Source organism: Felis catus, chromosome D3 (genome assembly GCF_018350175.1).
Source record: "Felis catus isolate Fca126 chromosome D3, F.catus_Fca126_mat1.0, whole genome shotgun sequence".
Lineage (NCBI taxonomy): Eukaryota > Metazoa > Chordata > Mammalia > Carnivora > Felidae > Felis > Felis catus.
The window spans coordinates 67,674,281-67,688,827 of NC_058379.1; the positions used below are offsets into that span (position 1 = coordinate 67,674,281).

General features: G+C 48.1%; 1 long non-coding RNA gene across 1 annotated transcript; it reads right to left on the reverse strand.

Moving 5' to 3' along the window:
- Positions 1–639: 639 nt before the first annotated feature.
- Positions 640–9,564, reverse strand: LOC109493441. Its single transcript, XR_002147689.3, has 3 exons — positions 6,294–9,564; positions 2,750–3,434; positions 640–2,101 (listed from the first exon to the last, which is right to left on the reverse strand). It is a non-coding gene; the product is annotated as an uncharacterized LOC109493441 (long non-coding RNA).
- Between the last annotated feature and the right edge of the window lie 4,983 nt (positions 9,565–14,547).

The window sequence follows — 14,547 nt, forward strand, 5'->3', positions numbered from 1 at the left end:
GATCGCGTTTTCCAAAGGTGGCTATAGCAATATTTCGGATCCCACATTCTCTTCCGAGTTCTTGGACAACCCTCTTAAAAAAGTAGAATAGAATTCCACTCCTTTGAATACTGTGCAGCCGTGGGGTCTTTCTTTTAATGAATCGAACACAGCGGATGTGATGTAGTCAAATTCCTGATGCTAGGTTAGAAAAAGTGATACGTCTTCCATATGGCACTCCCTCTCTCTCTGTCCCTTCCTTTGCCCCTCGCTCTGTCTCCCTCTCTGTCTCTCTCTCTCTCCCTACCCCTCCCCTCTTTTGTTCTCTCTCTCCCTTGGGACCCAGCCTCCTTGTTCTGAGGAAACCCCGGCCTCATAGAGAAGCCACACACATGTGTTCCAGCCAACAGTAAGCGAAAGTCTCAGCCCACAGCCAGCATTGACCTCCAGACAAGTGCAGGAGGGAAGGGGGGAGGAAAAGAGGGAAGGAAAGACAGAAGGAAGGAGGGGGAGGGAGCTTTCATAGTTTCAGTTCCCAGCTTCCACACCCACCCAGCTGACAAGTAAAAGACAGGCAAGCTTCCCTGCTGAGTCCTCTCCAAATTGCAGATTCCTACAGTTACCTATCACTGCATAACAAATTACCCCATAACTTTGTGACTTGAGACATTTATTTTCCCACAGCCTCTGCAGATCAGGAATCTGGACATGGCTTGGCTGGGTCCCCTGCACCAAGGCCTTTCAAGGGCTGTGATCAAGGTATTGCCTGGGGCTTTAATCGTCACAAGGTGCCCCTGGGGAAGGCTGCTGCAGTCCAAGCTCACTCCTGTGGCTGCTGGCAGGATGGCCTCCAGTTCCCTGTCGGGTGAGCCCAATTATCACGTGGTGGCTTACTTCCCGCAAGCCATGGCGGTTGAACCAAAATGGGAGCAAGATGGAAGCCACCGGCCTTGTAACCTAATCACAGAAGTGACATCCCATCACTTTTGCCACATCCACTCATTAGAAGAAAGTCACTGTGTCCAGCCACACATAAGGGCAGAGGATCAAAGAAGGGCGAGAATACCAGAAGCCATGACTGGATGCTGCTTGAGCACTCAGCACGAATAACGCCTCGTCCATTGAGGGCACTTGGTTTGGGAATGGTTTGTTATTCGGCAGCCAGAAAACACCAACGCACAGGGAGATGGAAGTGATGGGTAGGAAAACTGTATTTGTCAAGTATTTACTATATGCCAGGATCATTTCACAGATGGGAAAACTGAGGCTTAGTGCTTAGTGACTTGCTACCGCCATGAGCGACAGAATGGGAATGAAACCAATTCTATCAGATTCCATAGCCCATGACCTTTTCACTTTTCCACTCTCCTGTCCTCTGAAGAGAAACAATTCCAAACCATTTGAATATTAAATAGCGTTTCACCAGTGGCTTGTTTTTTAAATCCCTAAATTTAACCAGCAGAGATTATTTCTAGCTACACTCCCCCACCCATACTCCTTCAACTCTCAGTTATGAAGGACTTTCCTCTTCACGCAAATTCTGCGTTTGATGAAACTGGCAGGACCAGCCCACTATGCTTAGCTGGATTTTCCTCCATAAAAACAAGCTTTCTGGAATACTATTATTGCTTGCCCATGGTGAGGACATAGATTCCAGGAAGTTGGTTTCCAAAGCTAAAAAAAGAACATGAGGCAGACATCTGCTTGAGCAGAAAAGAATGCAAAACCCAACTGCTCCTGTCGCTGGTGTGTCCAGCCCCACCCCACGCCCTGCCACCTGTCCCCCAGGAGGGGGTTCAGACTGAACACATAGCAAAACTTTGTGTTTATTCATTTATAGTTCCAGGATAGGAGGAAGGCTGACTTTTAATGGCCAAGTTTTTAAAAATACAATGTGCACGTTAATTACCTTAAGAAATCTGTTTAAAAACTAATCTTAGATGAGAGATTTCTATTAAGGGAGACTGAGACATTTGTCAGGTTGGATTCCGTGACGGCTGTGTCTTCCCGGGTGCTGATTCTGGGATGTTCTGCATTTGGTCAGGACCATGCCATAAGCATCCAATTCTGTCCTCAGGCCTGGGAACTCAGCAGAGAGATGGTCCCTTCAGGAGCACACTGCCTGGTGGGGAGACAAGGCAGCCTTTTCCAGAAGCAGCAGATAACCCAAAGCAAACCCTAGGTGCTCAGGGTTGAATGATATTCTAGAAGATTAATCAGATCAGAAAGATGTCCTCACTCTCCTGCAACCCACAGTGATAATGGTTGTAGTCATAATGAGAATTACTATGTATTAACTGGACTGCTTCGTCCATCAACATTTAATTATTGACATGATTGAAATCAGGTCTACCATTTTATGATTTGTTATCGGTTCGTCTCCTCTGTTCTTGTTTGTTTACTCCCCCTTTCCTTCCTACTTTGGACGATTTAAGTGTATTTTAGAATTACATTTAATATGTCTATTTAATATATCTTTTAAATATAAATAGTTGCATGATTTTTAGAGGTTGCAGTAAGGATTATAGCACACACTCTTGATTTTTCAGTCAGTATTCTATTATTTCACATAAGATGTGGAAACTTTGCAACTGTATAGTTCCATCATTTATCCCTTACACTACCCCACCCCCAGCATTCTTTAAACAGTAGTTGTCACGTGTATTACATCTACATCTACACTATTATAATTTCATTTTAAAATAACCGCATGTATTTTAAAGAAATTGAGAGGAAACAAATAGTTGTATATATTTACCCAGACATTTACCATTACTGGTGTTCTTTATTCCTTTCTGGGGGTCCAAGTTTCCCTCTGGTATAATTTCCCACCAGCTTGAAGAACTTGTTTTGCTTTTCTTCCAGTGAAGATCTGCTGGCATTGTAAAAGAGTGTCTGCTTTCTTTTTGGAGGGATATATTTGCTGTATATAGAATTCTAGGTTGACAATGTTTCCTTCTGGTACTTTAACGATGTCGTTCCACTATTTTCTGGTACTCCATGTTTTCTCACAAGAAGTCTGTGGGTGTCAAAATTACTGTTCCCCACTACGTAATGTGTTGTTTTTCTCTCGCTGCTTTGAAATATTCTCTTTCTCTCTGGTTTTCAGTATTCTGACTATAATGCATCCAGATGTGGTTTTCTTTACGCTTATTTTTCTTGGGGTTCACTGGATCTCTTGAATCTATAAATTCATGACTTTCAGCAGATCGGGGAAATTTTCAGTCACTATTTCTTCAAATATTTTTTCTGCCCCATCATTTCTCTCCTTTCTTCTGAGACATCAGTAGACGTCTGCTATTGTCTTACAAATCCTAGAGGGCTTGTTCTTTTTTTAAGAAATCTTTCTCCTTCTTCTTCAGATTGGAACATTTCTACTGGTGAACTTTTACATTCACTGATTCTTTTTTCTGCCTTCTCTATTCTGCTATTAGTCCTGAGAGTGAAGTTTGTCACTATTGGAGAAAGAAGTTACAATTAAGCAAGAGAAATAAAGGAAGGCTAGAATAAACTTGGTTGTATTGTATTAGTGTTGGAGATATCAGAAACATGATGATGATGATGATGATGATGATGATGATGATGATGATGGGGGAGGGAGAGAGGGAGAGAGAGAGAGATGGGTTCATGCAAGTTAGTACATATACATACATTCCTAAATCTATTCACTGAAAGGATTTAGAAACACTAACACCACAATTGCAGTGAGAACACCTAGTGCTCAGATCTGGGTTTCTAAATACCATTTTCTGAACCAGAGTTCTTTGGAGAAATGGTTGATTCCCAGGGCTGGGGCAGGGAAAATACAAGATGAACTTTGAGCATCCTCTGGTACCTGAAAGTAAGGAAGCACTCAAAAAAATTATGGGAGCATGTCAAAGGCTTTAGGCCACTCTAAAAGAGCTCCCAATGTGTTAGTATTGAATTATATCCCAAAGAATAAAATAAATATCCTTTGGTCTATACTGATATAAACAAATAATTGAAAAAATAAATGAACAGGGTGGGGATGAAATGAGATACATAACGAATAAATGTAGAATGAATCGGAAAAATAGAAAATCACCATTCGGACATCTCAATGGCAATGGCTGCAGGCAAGATCCATCAACGAATGCTCAAATTAGTGGGTGAAAGTTCCAGGGAAAACAGGATATAGCTTCAAAATATCTTCCTCAAAATATTTGTTTATGACTGTGGTGGAATATGGAATATATTCACAGGTTCTTTGTTATGCCTTCCTTCAGGAGGTGGACCTTAATTTCTCTCCCCATGAGTGTGGGCTGAATTTAGACTCTCTTCTAATAAATAGAGTATAAAGAGAGAAAAATACTAACTGTATAGTGGGGAAACCTGGCAGACACCCCCTTAACCAAGGGCTCAAGATTAATATCACCAGTAATAAGACATATCAGCATCATATACCCCGTGATATAATGCAGTGAGATGTCTCCTCTGGGTATTGTTCCCCCAAATCTATAATATCAGCCTACTTGTGAGAAAGCATTTTACTAAACCAACTTCAGGAAATTCTGTAAAATACCAGACTCCTAAGTGCTGCTAAAAAGTGGCAAGATCATTAAAGACAAGGAAAACACGGGGAACCGTTACAGAAGAGAGGTAAATAAGGTAAATGTGAAGATCAATGCAATGTGGTATCCTGGACTAGAGCTGGAAAAGAATGTTAGTAGAAAAACTGGGGAAAATCTTCAAGATGTAAAACTTCGTGGGGCGCCTGGGAGGCTCCGTTGGTTAAGCCTCCAACTCTTGACTTCGGCTCAAGTCAGGAACTCTCCATTCATGGGTTCGAGGCCACTGACAACTCAGAGCCTGCTTTAGATTCTGTCTCCCTCTCTCTTGACCCCTCCCCCAGCTGCTCTCTATCTCTTTCTCAAAATAAATGACATTTTTTTTAACTTAAAAAAAATAAGATGTAAAACTTCCTGAGCATCGGGACAGAGTTACTCGATACCCAAGGGCTTAGTATAAAGCCTTCAACACGGACTTCCTGATGTGCTCAAGTCAGACATAGATTCAGGAATAACAGCGGCCATTTGTTGCACACTTAATGGATGTCAGCTACCCAGTTCAGTGCCTTGTATACCGTCATCAGCTCCATCGTACAGGTGAGATGTCGAGCACAGAGACGTACAGTTGCCTGCCCTACGTCACACAGCTGATCATTGCAGGAGCAAAGTATTGAGCGCAGGAAGTTTGGCTTCAGTGCTCATACTCTTAACTATCATGCTTGGTCCGTGGGAGTATTTACCAAATTATTGCCCTCAAGGATTAGGTAGTTCTACTACGAGAATACTGTGAATCATCAAAAACAAGAACCATAAGATACTGAAGGAAGAAATCCTTTCTAAAGCAGCACAAGCGACACCCGTGTTTCCCCAGCTTTAGTCAGCTTCCAGCCACCTCCTCGATTCTGCCATTGTCGCCATAACCTCCTTGATTCTGCCATCGTCATAACCTCCTCGATTCTGCCATTGTCGCCATGACCTCCTTGATTCTGCCATCGTCATAACCTCCTCGATTCTGCCATCGTAGCCATAACCTCCTCAATTCTGCCATCGTAGCCATAAACTGTACTCTTAGTCACTTAATGTCTGTTAAATCAATTCAATTGTTTTTGCTTAACCAAATTATTTTAAAAGGAAAGTGACCTCACGTCACTATTGTAAATGGAAAAGGGTACCACCTACCTTAAGTAGATGGTAACCTAAAAATAAATACCATAGAAACGAAACAATGTCAGTAAATTAGAGTTAGATGCTAGTTCCTGCCAAAGGCTCTGGGCCTCAGCGAGCTCTGTTCTCTTCGCTGAAACAGGGGAGATTTAGCAAGTGTGAGAGAGGTGTTCAGGACAGACCAGCACCAAAAGGCTATCAGAAGAATTACAAAAAAAAAAAAAAAGAAAGAAAGAAAGAAAGAAAGAAAGAAAGAAAGAAAGAAAGAAAGAAAGAAAAACTGGAAAAAAAAGAAAAAACAAAAGAATTAAGTTTCCTCTGGAATTTGGGATAAGGAGACAGAAACCCCACAGGAACCACGGCTTCAGCAAAATGGAAACTTATTTCTGGGGCGCCTGGGTGGCTCAGTGGGTTAAATGCCTGACTCTTGGTTTCGGCTCAGGTCATGATCTCACGGTTCGCGGGTTCAAGCCCCATGACAGTCTCTGTACTCTGTAGAGCCTGCTTGGGATTCTCTCTCTCTCCCTCTCTCTCTGCACCTCCCCCGATCTCTCCCTGTCTCTCAAAATAAATAAATAAGTTTAAAAATTAAAAAAAGGAAAAGAAACTTATGTGTCTCACCCACAAATCCAGAGATAGGATATCCAGAGATAGAGTCCTCTAGTTAGTATAATACTCCACAGTGTCGTGAAGCGGCACCTTCCATGCTGTGGTCCCCTCAGGTTTACGAGGTCACTTCAAGGCCAAGTTTGCTGCTCCAACACCAGCCATCACGTCTGCTTTCCAGATTGCAGCGAGAAGGAAAGGGGAAGGTAAAGGAACATTCCTTCTCTTCAAGGAAACTTCCTCACTACTGCTTGCAAACCACTGGCTAGAACTTAGTCACATCGCCAGAGAGTCGGGGGAAAGTAGCCCTCAGGTGGGGCAGCGACGTGCCCAACTTCAAAACAAGGGAGGGAATTCTATCATTAGAGGAAAAGAAGGAAATGGATAGACAACAGCACTCCCTGTGATCTTGATTCTCCACGCTGTACCAGTGAGCCTCTGGGACTCACCTCAGGTGCACCACCCGCATCAGCCATGCCCAGACCTTAAGCAGACCTCCCCACCGGCCTCTAAAGCTGGCCTTGACCCTGCTGTTCCTCTGGATGCCTTAGGAGTTCAGGAAAGCACTTCTCTTGCCCCACGAAGGTTATATGTTGCTATTAAGCCCCACTAAAGCCGGTCCTGCCCCCTGAGTCCATCACCCCCAGTCCCCCTGAGCTAGATGGGCTGCGGTGTGGCATATGACATCATTACAGAGAAGGGAACACTGCTTACCAAATCAGCCAGGCCTGGGTTTGTTTTCCGACTCGGCCCCTCACTAGCTGCGCTGGCCATCACCGATTCACTCCCCCCGAGACCCTTCCTCACGGAAGCTGATGCCACAGTGCCGGAGGCAGAGGTCTTGGCCAGAGGCTGGAAGAATCCATGGCCCCAGATCCAGTTACGGGCTGTCAACAGCCCCGTCCCGATACTCAAGGAGTTGCACGTCTTGCAGCGAAGGGGTGCCACATGCAACACGAAGACATATTCGAGAGTCATTCTCAACGCAGAGAGGTACACAAACACGGCCAAGGATGATCTCAGCAACTGGCAACCAGCTGGGGCTGGAAACCCTTCCAGAGCATACGACCCTCAATTACAACCTGAAGAGAGAGGATGTGGCATGACCAGGGGAGGGAGGGAAGTTACGGGACACAGCTGTTGAGAACATGAGAGACGGGTCACAGATGCTGGGCTTCCGCCACCTGGACCGCTGAGCTTGAGGGCACCAGTCCGGTGTAGGACTGGGATCACAGGCGTTTAGAGCGGACAGCCGTCTGGGGTCCGCCAGCTCCCTTGTTCTCCACGTTTTCAGAATCAAAGATGTCTTTTAATAAAAGACATCTATTGGAAGAGTTGCTTACCAATTACATTGTACAAATTAGAATTAATTCATGTTTCCTGCCTTTTTCACCCAAGAGGGTCCGGTGAGCATGGGCAAAATTAGAGGACCAAGCTGAGCTGACGGATGCCCAACCTCCGGATGTCCTGCTTAGGCTCATGATGGAGAAAAACCCACCACTTTTATGGGAGTTTTGAACACCAAAAATAGCTGGTGAGCCAGCCCCGCTCTTGGCCTCCTCTATCTTCTTTGCAGATCTCCAAGCTCCTCCCAGTTTGGCAAGAGCAAACCTTCCTGTCCAAGCCCCTCAGTTGGCTGGTGGGAAAACCAGAGCCCAGAAGGGGAGCTGGCTTGGCCAAGGCCACACAACGATCGATGGAAATATGTGTTGCAGACCTCCACACCGATGGCCACTGCCCTTCCCACCTCCACGCACTCCAAAACTCCCCTGGCGGGCTGACAGCACGGTGTGGGAACCGGCTCAGCGGAGTCGCAGGGAGAAGGGGGGCGGGGGGAGTTGCTCCCAAGGAAAGAAGTTGAGAATCATCCACACCCAAGGATATAAAGCAGAAAAGGACGCCTGGATCAGAAGGCCAAGGCTGTGCCAAAATGCCAAAGGGGCCGTAAATTAAGCTGCCTAACATGCCAGTCTCGTTCTAATTACCCAGCATGCTGATAGCGTGTCTGAGGGCTGCAGTCTTTACGATGGGTCCCATGACATTCATTTGGCTTGCTATATGATCTTACGCAGGTGATAAGTGAAAGTATTGTTTTCCCCAAATACCGTCTAGATCAAGCTCAGAACAGACCACCCAGAAAGCAGTTGTAACTGGTCACGCTTAATGGGAGAATAAATCGCAACATGTTTTTATTCCCAGCCCCTGATGAAATCACTGATTGCCTCGTATAAACTGTCAAACGCCCTGTGACAGTGTCAGAGGAATCAAGTGCTCGCTCAGTGTTCTCAGTACCTGCGTGACCTTGACGGCTCTCGGGGGGTCCTCAGTTCCTCCGTCGTCGTAAAGTGGTTAACATCAGTCCCTGGATTCGTTTGCGAGGGCTGACATAAAAAGCACCACAGATGGGGTGGGGAAGCAACAGAAATGCACGGTCTCTCAGTTCTGGGTGCTGGAAGTTCAAGATCAAGGTGTTACCAAGGTCGGCTCTTTCTGAGGGCTGTGAGGGAGTCTGTTCCACGACGCTGCTGTAGCTTCCTTGGCCTTCTTTGGCTCGTAATCACATCGCTCTGATAGCTGACGTCACCGTCACATGGTGTTCTCTCCCTGTGCACCTGTCTCCCCATCTCCCCTTTTTATAAGGACACAGGCCGTATTGGATAAGGGCCCACCCATCTTAACCATCGCATCGGCAATGACCCCGTTCCCATCTCAGCAAGTCCTACAAGTGTCGCAGAAGGCCATGCACGTGAAAGTACTTAGGGGCAGAGAAAGCAGACAGGATGGAAGGGACCCGTGTGGTGTCTTCAGGCCACGAGGGCCACAGAGATGTGGCCGTAACACCTTCCAGGGGCAGGAGCCTGGAGGTGCCCGGGGTTCGTGACCATTCTGGAGAACTCGGCAGAGAGCTCAGGTGGCCAGCTTACCCAAGTTTCCCCGAAACCCTTGGTGCAGAAAGGGAACCCTCTCCAATTGTCTCCCTCCATCCTATGACACAGAGACCTGGAGTGACTTGTCCCAGGCCCCGAAGACAGGTAGCTGGAGGAGCCCACATTCAGACCCAGCCAGTCTGGCTCCCGAACACCGCAGCTGCCTGCACTGGGGGGCGCCAAAGGGCTCAGGGTGGGATGTGGGGCTGAGGAAAGGACTCCACTGACAGGGCTCAGCCTGGGAGATGTGTGGAAATTTCCACTTTGTGCTTTAGAGTTTTCCAAATAAGCTCCTTGAAGAAGAGGGGGAGGTCCTGGGGAGCAACGACCAAACCTGGGTCAGGTGAGGCATTTGGAGAGGGACGAATCCTTCAGGCCCTCCCCCCCACCCCGCCCTCCATCCCTGGAGAGGTCTAAGTAACTTTTTCCATTACTTGATTTTATTGGAAAACATCAAACATCCAGACAAGGATAGACCATAAAACCCCTTCTGCTATCTGGCTTTATCAAAGTTACCAATACACCATATTTACCTCAGATTTTTACTTCTAAGAAATGGGACGACAGGGGCACCTGAGTGGCTCAGTTGGTTAAGCATGTGACTTCGGCTCAGGTCAGGATCTCACGGGTCACGAGTTCGAGCCCCACGTTGGGCTCTGTGCTGGCAGCTCGGAGTCTGGAGTCTGCTTCGGATTCTGTGTGTGTGTGTGTGTGTGTGTGTGTGTGTGTGTGTGTGTGTGTCGGCCCCTCCTCTGCTGGTGCTCTCTCTGTCTCTCAAAAATAAAATAAACATTAAAAAAAGAAGAAGATTCTCCTAGTGATGAGGCTCCCATGCTCCCCCGTGGTATAGACCTACAAGTGGAGATGCCTGGGTCAGGGAGGCAGGGGCATCTTTGGCTCTTTTGGGTATTGCCAAACTTCTCTTGAAAGTGTCTCTCCAATTTATACTCCCGCTTGTAAACGTTTGAACTCACCGCATCCTTGCCTACACTTGGTATTATCAGACTTCGGAATTTTTACCAAGCTAATGGGTATGAAATGGTGACTCTCTGGGATTTGAATGCGAATTTCCACTTACTAGCTGTGAGATCAAGAATCTTTTCATGGTTTTATTTTAATGGCCTGAATCTTTAGGTAACTCTCCCGGTGAGGTTCAAGGGGCAGTGCAGAAGGGCCTGAACTTAAATCTTTGGCCTGGCTGTCAGTAACTCCAGAAACTCTCCTAGCCCCTGGGAAAGATATTCCCCATTGCTTGAATAGCCTGAAGTTGTTGATCTTGTGGAGGCTGAAGGGCAAACGTAAGAGACAAGAGGCCTGTGTTCCACCCCATCATTCACCGATCATCAGCTCAGCACCCCTGGTGGTGACCCATGGGGTGGGAAGACAGACAAAGCTCCTCAGTGATGGCACGGGAGCCCGTGACGGTGCAGGAACCTTCTGGAGAGAATGTGAACAAGAGAAACAGTAAGATCAAGAGACTGCTCCCCTCTTGAGCAGCAACCACAGGGAAATTCTGGGTGCTATTTTTTAAGTGAACTCTATTGAAATTGAACAGACCGGTAGAAAAGTATACAGTTGTAAGTGCTCAGACCAATGAATTTTCATAAAGCGAATGCCTGGGTGTAATCACCACCCAGATCTAGAGTAGAAAGTCACCAGCACCCCAAAAGTTCCTCTCCCCTCCCCTCCCCTCCCATCACTACCACCTCTCCCCTCCAAGATAGGGCTACGTACATACTGTCAATATATAATTCTGGCTGTTGGAGGGTAGAGGCACAGAAGTTTCTGGATTTTTCCCTTGAATCTCACCAGAGAAGGTACCTGAAGTCTTATGTCATCCTAATACCATGTGAACTTTTAAGTATTTGAGCACATAGCCTCCGATCGCAGCAAGGTCACTGAGGTCCCTTGCTTGGCCATGGAAGGAGGTTGGTGGCTGGGATGGGGGTGGAGCCCTGAGGTGGGGAGTGGCTCAGGGCAGTGATCATTTACTAACTGGCCAGACTGTTAGTTATTCTGACCTTCTCCTACCCAGCATGCACTTGCTGTGTGAGTAGCGGAGACTCAGCAGAGGGCACAAGTGAGAGAGGCAAAGCCACCAAGAAGAGGTTTGTGCCTTGCAGGTGGGGGCGGGCGGTGGGGGCTCGGCGCACGGCTATGCGGAGAGAAGTGAATGGATTGTCAGTATATTTTGCTGGAAGAATTCACAGGACCTGGTGATGGGTTGGACGAGGGGGTGAGGGTGAAGGAGGTGTGAAGGACACCACCTAGGCTCCCGGTGTGGGCGCCTGGTTGGAGACCAAGGCTGTATACCAAGACAGCGTTGCCCAGAGGAGGAACAGAGTTAGGGTGAAAATCATGAACTCTACTCGGGACACGTTAAACCTGAGGTGCCTCCAAGCCCGGCCTGTGGAAATGTCAAATAGAGAATTAGAAATAGGGTGTTGGATGGGGCGCCTGGGTGGCTCAGTCGGTTAAGCGTCCGACTTCAGCTCAGGTCACGATCTCGCGAGGTCCGCGAGTTCGAGCCCCGCGTCGGGCTCTGGGCTGATGGCTCAGAGCCTGGAGCCTGCTTCCGATTCTGGGTCTCCCTCTCTCTCTGCCCCTCCCCCATTCATGCTGTGTCTCTCTGTGTCTCAAAAATAAATAAACGTTAAAAAAAATTAAAAAAAAAAAAAAGAAATAGGGTGTTGGAGCCGAAAGGAAGGTCTGGATTGAAGATTTAAGCCTGGGAGTCAGCGGCCTATGCAGGTTGCTCAAGACCATGGAAGTAACTGAGATTCCGAAGGAGAGAGAACTCAACAACCTAACTAGTTATTGTTAAATAAACATGAAGTGCGTTAGCGATATCAAGGCTATGTTTGGAGAGTCCTTATCTTTTAGGCAAACATACCAAAATGTTTACATGTAAAATAATGCGTAGCATGGGGTTTACCTAAAAGTAAACCAGGGCAAGGATGAGTATTATGAATATTTACGCCTTAAATTGGCAATTGTTGAAGATGGGCGGTGAGTACCCAAGGGTTCATTACCCTGTTCTTTCGATTTTCGTCTATGTTTGAAATTTTCTAGACTAAAAAGATTCAGAGGAAAACAAGGATGCAACACAGAGCCTTGAAGACCTCCAGCGTTTAAAGCAGTCAGATGGGGGAGTGCGGAAAATCCTGCAAAGGAAACAGAAGGAAGAAAGGCAACCAGTAGAAAGGGGTCCCTGACGTTCACCAGAGGGAGGGACTCAAGAAGGATCAAGACGGAAACTGGCCTGTTAGGGACTCAGAGGGCGAGTCGGATAGGCGTTCAGTTGGGCCGGATGGGTTTAACAACATGGAGGCCGTCGGTGACCCCTGCAAAGACAGCGCCAAAAGAGCAGGTTCAGTGTCAGGAATCTCCCCGGAGTGAACCGAGGATCAGGAAAGGTGAGAGAGGGCAGGAGGATATGTGGACACCCCCGACTGGGAATGAGAGCAGAAGGCGGGCAGTTGAGGGGATGGGAAAGACTGGAGCATTTTGATCCGAGAGAGAAGGAGACATCAAGACGCAGGGCGCGGCCAGGGCACCAGCGGAGTGAGCCTCCAAGGGACCCATCGTCTACTGTTACAGGAGGGAAGGGGGGAGTCTGGTGGGGCGGGGGGCGGGGTGGGGGTTGCAGGCTGGAAGGCTCACGGGCCAGGGCCCAGCTGATGGCTGCTCTTGCCTCTTCTGGGGGCAGGACACTAGACCATCGGACGCTCACGATGGAAGGGCACAAAAGGACAGTTGAGGAGAGTGAAGTCTGCTCGCAAGGGTCGCGGGGAATGAGGGCTGGACGTGTTAAAGAAACCCCGCAGGACGGTCCCTTCCTCAGTTACCACTTCCTGGATGCGGATTTTAATTCTTGTTTCAAACTCTGAAGTCACGGCCGCTCGCTGATGTTGCAGGACCAGGGAGCCGCGAAGTAACGCATCACCGCACTCAAGGTGAAAGTCACGGTGACACCAGAGAGGACCCGTGTCCTCAGAGCTGGAGGCCACCTCTGAACCAGAGACGGGGTCAGAACTGAGTCAGGACGAGGCCCCTGGAGTCACGGATGTTCCCGCGCTTGGCAGTGGCTGTGTGAAAACGTCGTAATTCCAAACTGGAGAAATCGAAGAACAAACTGGCCGCTAATGGTAGGCTTGATGCAGTATTTCAGTAATTTGCCGTCTTCCGTTTATTTCACAAGTAAAACATTCTCCCTATTCTCTTTTTCCGTAAACTGTGTGTTTCTGTAATACGGCGGAGGAAAAAAAGTCGGGTGACGGTTTTTGGTTAACTGCTAATACTGAGCTCTTGACTTTTCGTTATTGCTAAAGAAAATTCACCTTGACGTAAATATCTTTCATTTTCTCCCCTTGTAAAGGCTTATATATTTCCCTTAACTGGCTGTCTCTCCCCGGGCTGGCATTGTATTTATCGGGGAAAAGAAAAAATAGCCACCAGCCTGTATCTGCATAGTACCCTGCGTTTTCTAGGCCAGGTCTTCCAGCCTCAGCCGCCTGGAGCTTCACACAGCCTCATGCTCCATGACGTTGGCAAGACGGGGTGGCGGTTCTTTTCATTCTTCTTTTTCATCCCCACTTACCACGTGAAGAACACAGGCGTCCGGGGGGAGACATGATTGCAAAGACGACTTGGCTTGTTAAAGGCCGTTGCCCCAGGAGCCCATCATCCGGCCCGCTCGCTCGTCAGGGCTCTGGGAGTTGCGGGTTTGGGTCCGAGGGACAGGGGACCCAAAGGCTGGGGCTGGGGGCTGAGTGGCAGGAGGGACCCCAGGATGAGAGCTCTGACCGGTCCTCGGGCGCCCTCTCCTGGTGTCTCATTGTTAACCAGCCACAGCAGGTATGAGCAGGAAGTCTTTTTCCTCCAAAGGCAGAGGCCCTCCCCGGGCAGAAAGCTGTGAAAAGGTCCTTCCCTGCCAGAGAAAGCCAGAGGCCTGCCAGGCTTGGGCCATCACTTAGACGTGCTCCAAGTTAGAACAGAACTCTGCTTCTTATTGAGCCACGAGCAAAGGGCCAAAGGCAACACGAGTGGGGACCCCCACCCCCTGGAAGCCAGGCCCCTGCCCCCCAGCGCCTCACCGCAGCCTCTACCCCTCTGCAGACGGACAGAGACAGGTCTGGTGACTCACTCCTCCCCAGGGAGCAGCCTGTGGAGGAAACGGCCCGAGGAGCGCCTGGGAGGAGCTCTGCACGGACGGACCTCAGGAAGGTCCTGGTCTCCAGGAAGGAAAAACAGAAGGACTGAAATCACCACGGTTGGCAACAGTGCCGATCTCCAGGGTGTGTGGGCCCCCGGCGAGCAGTAGGAGGAAAGAGCCGCGTGGG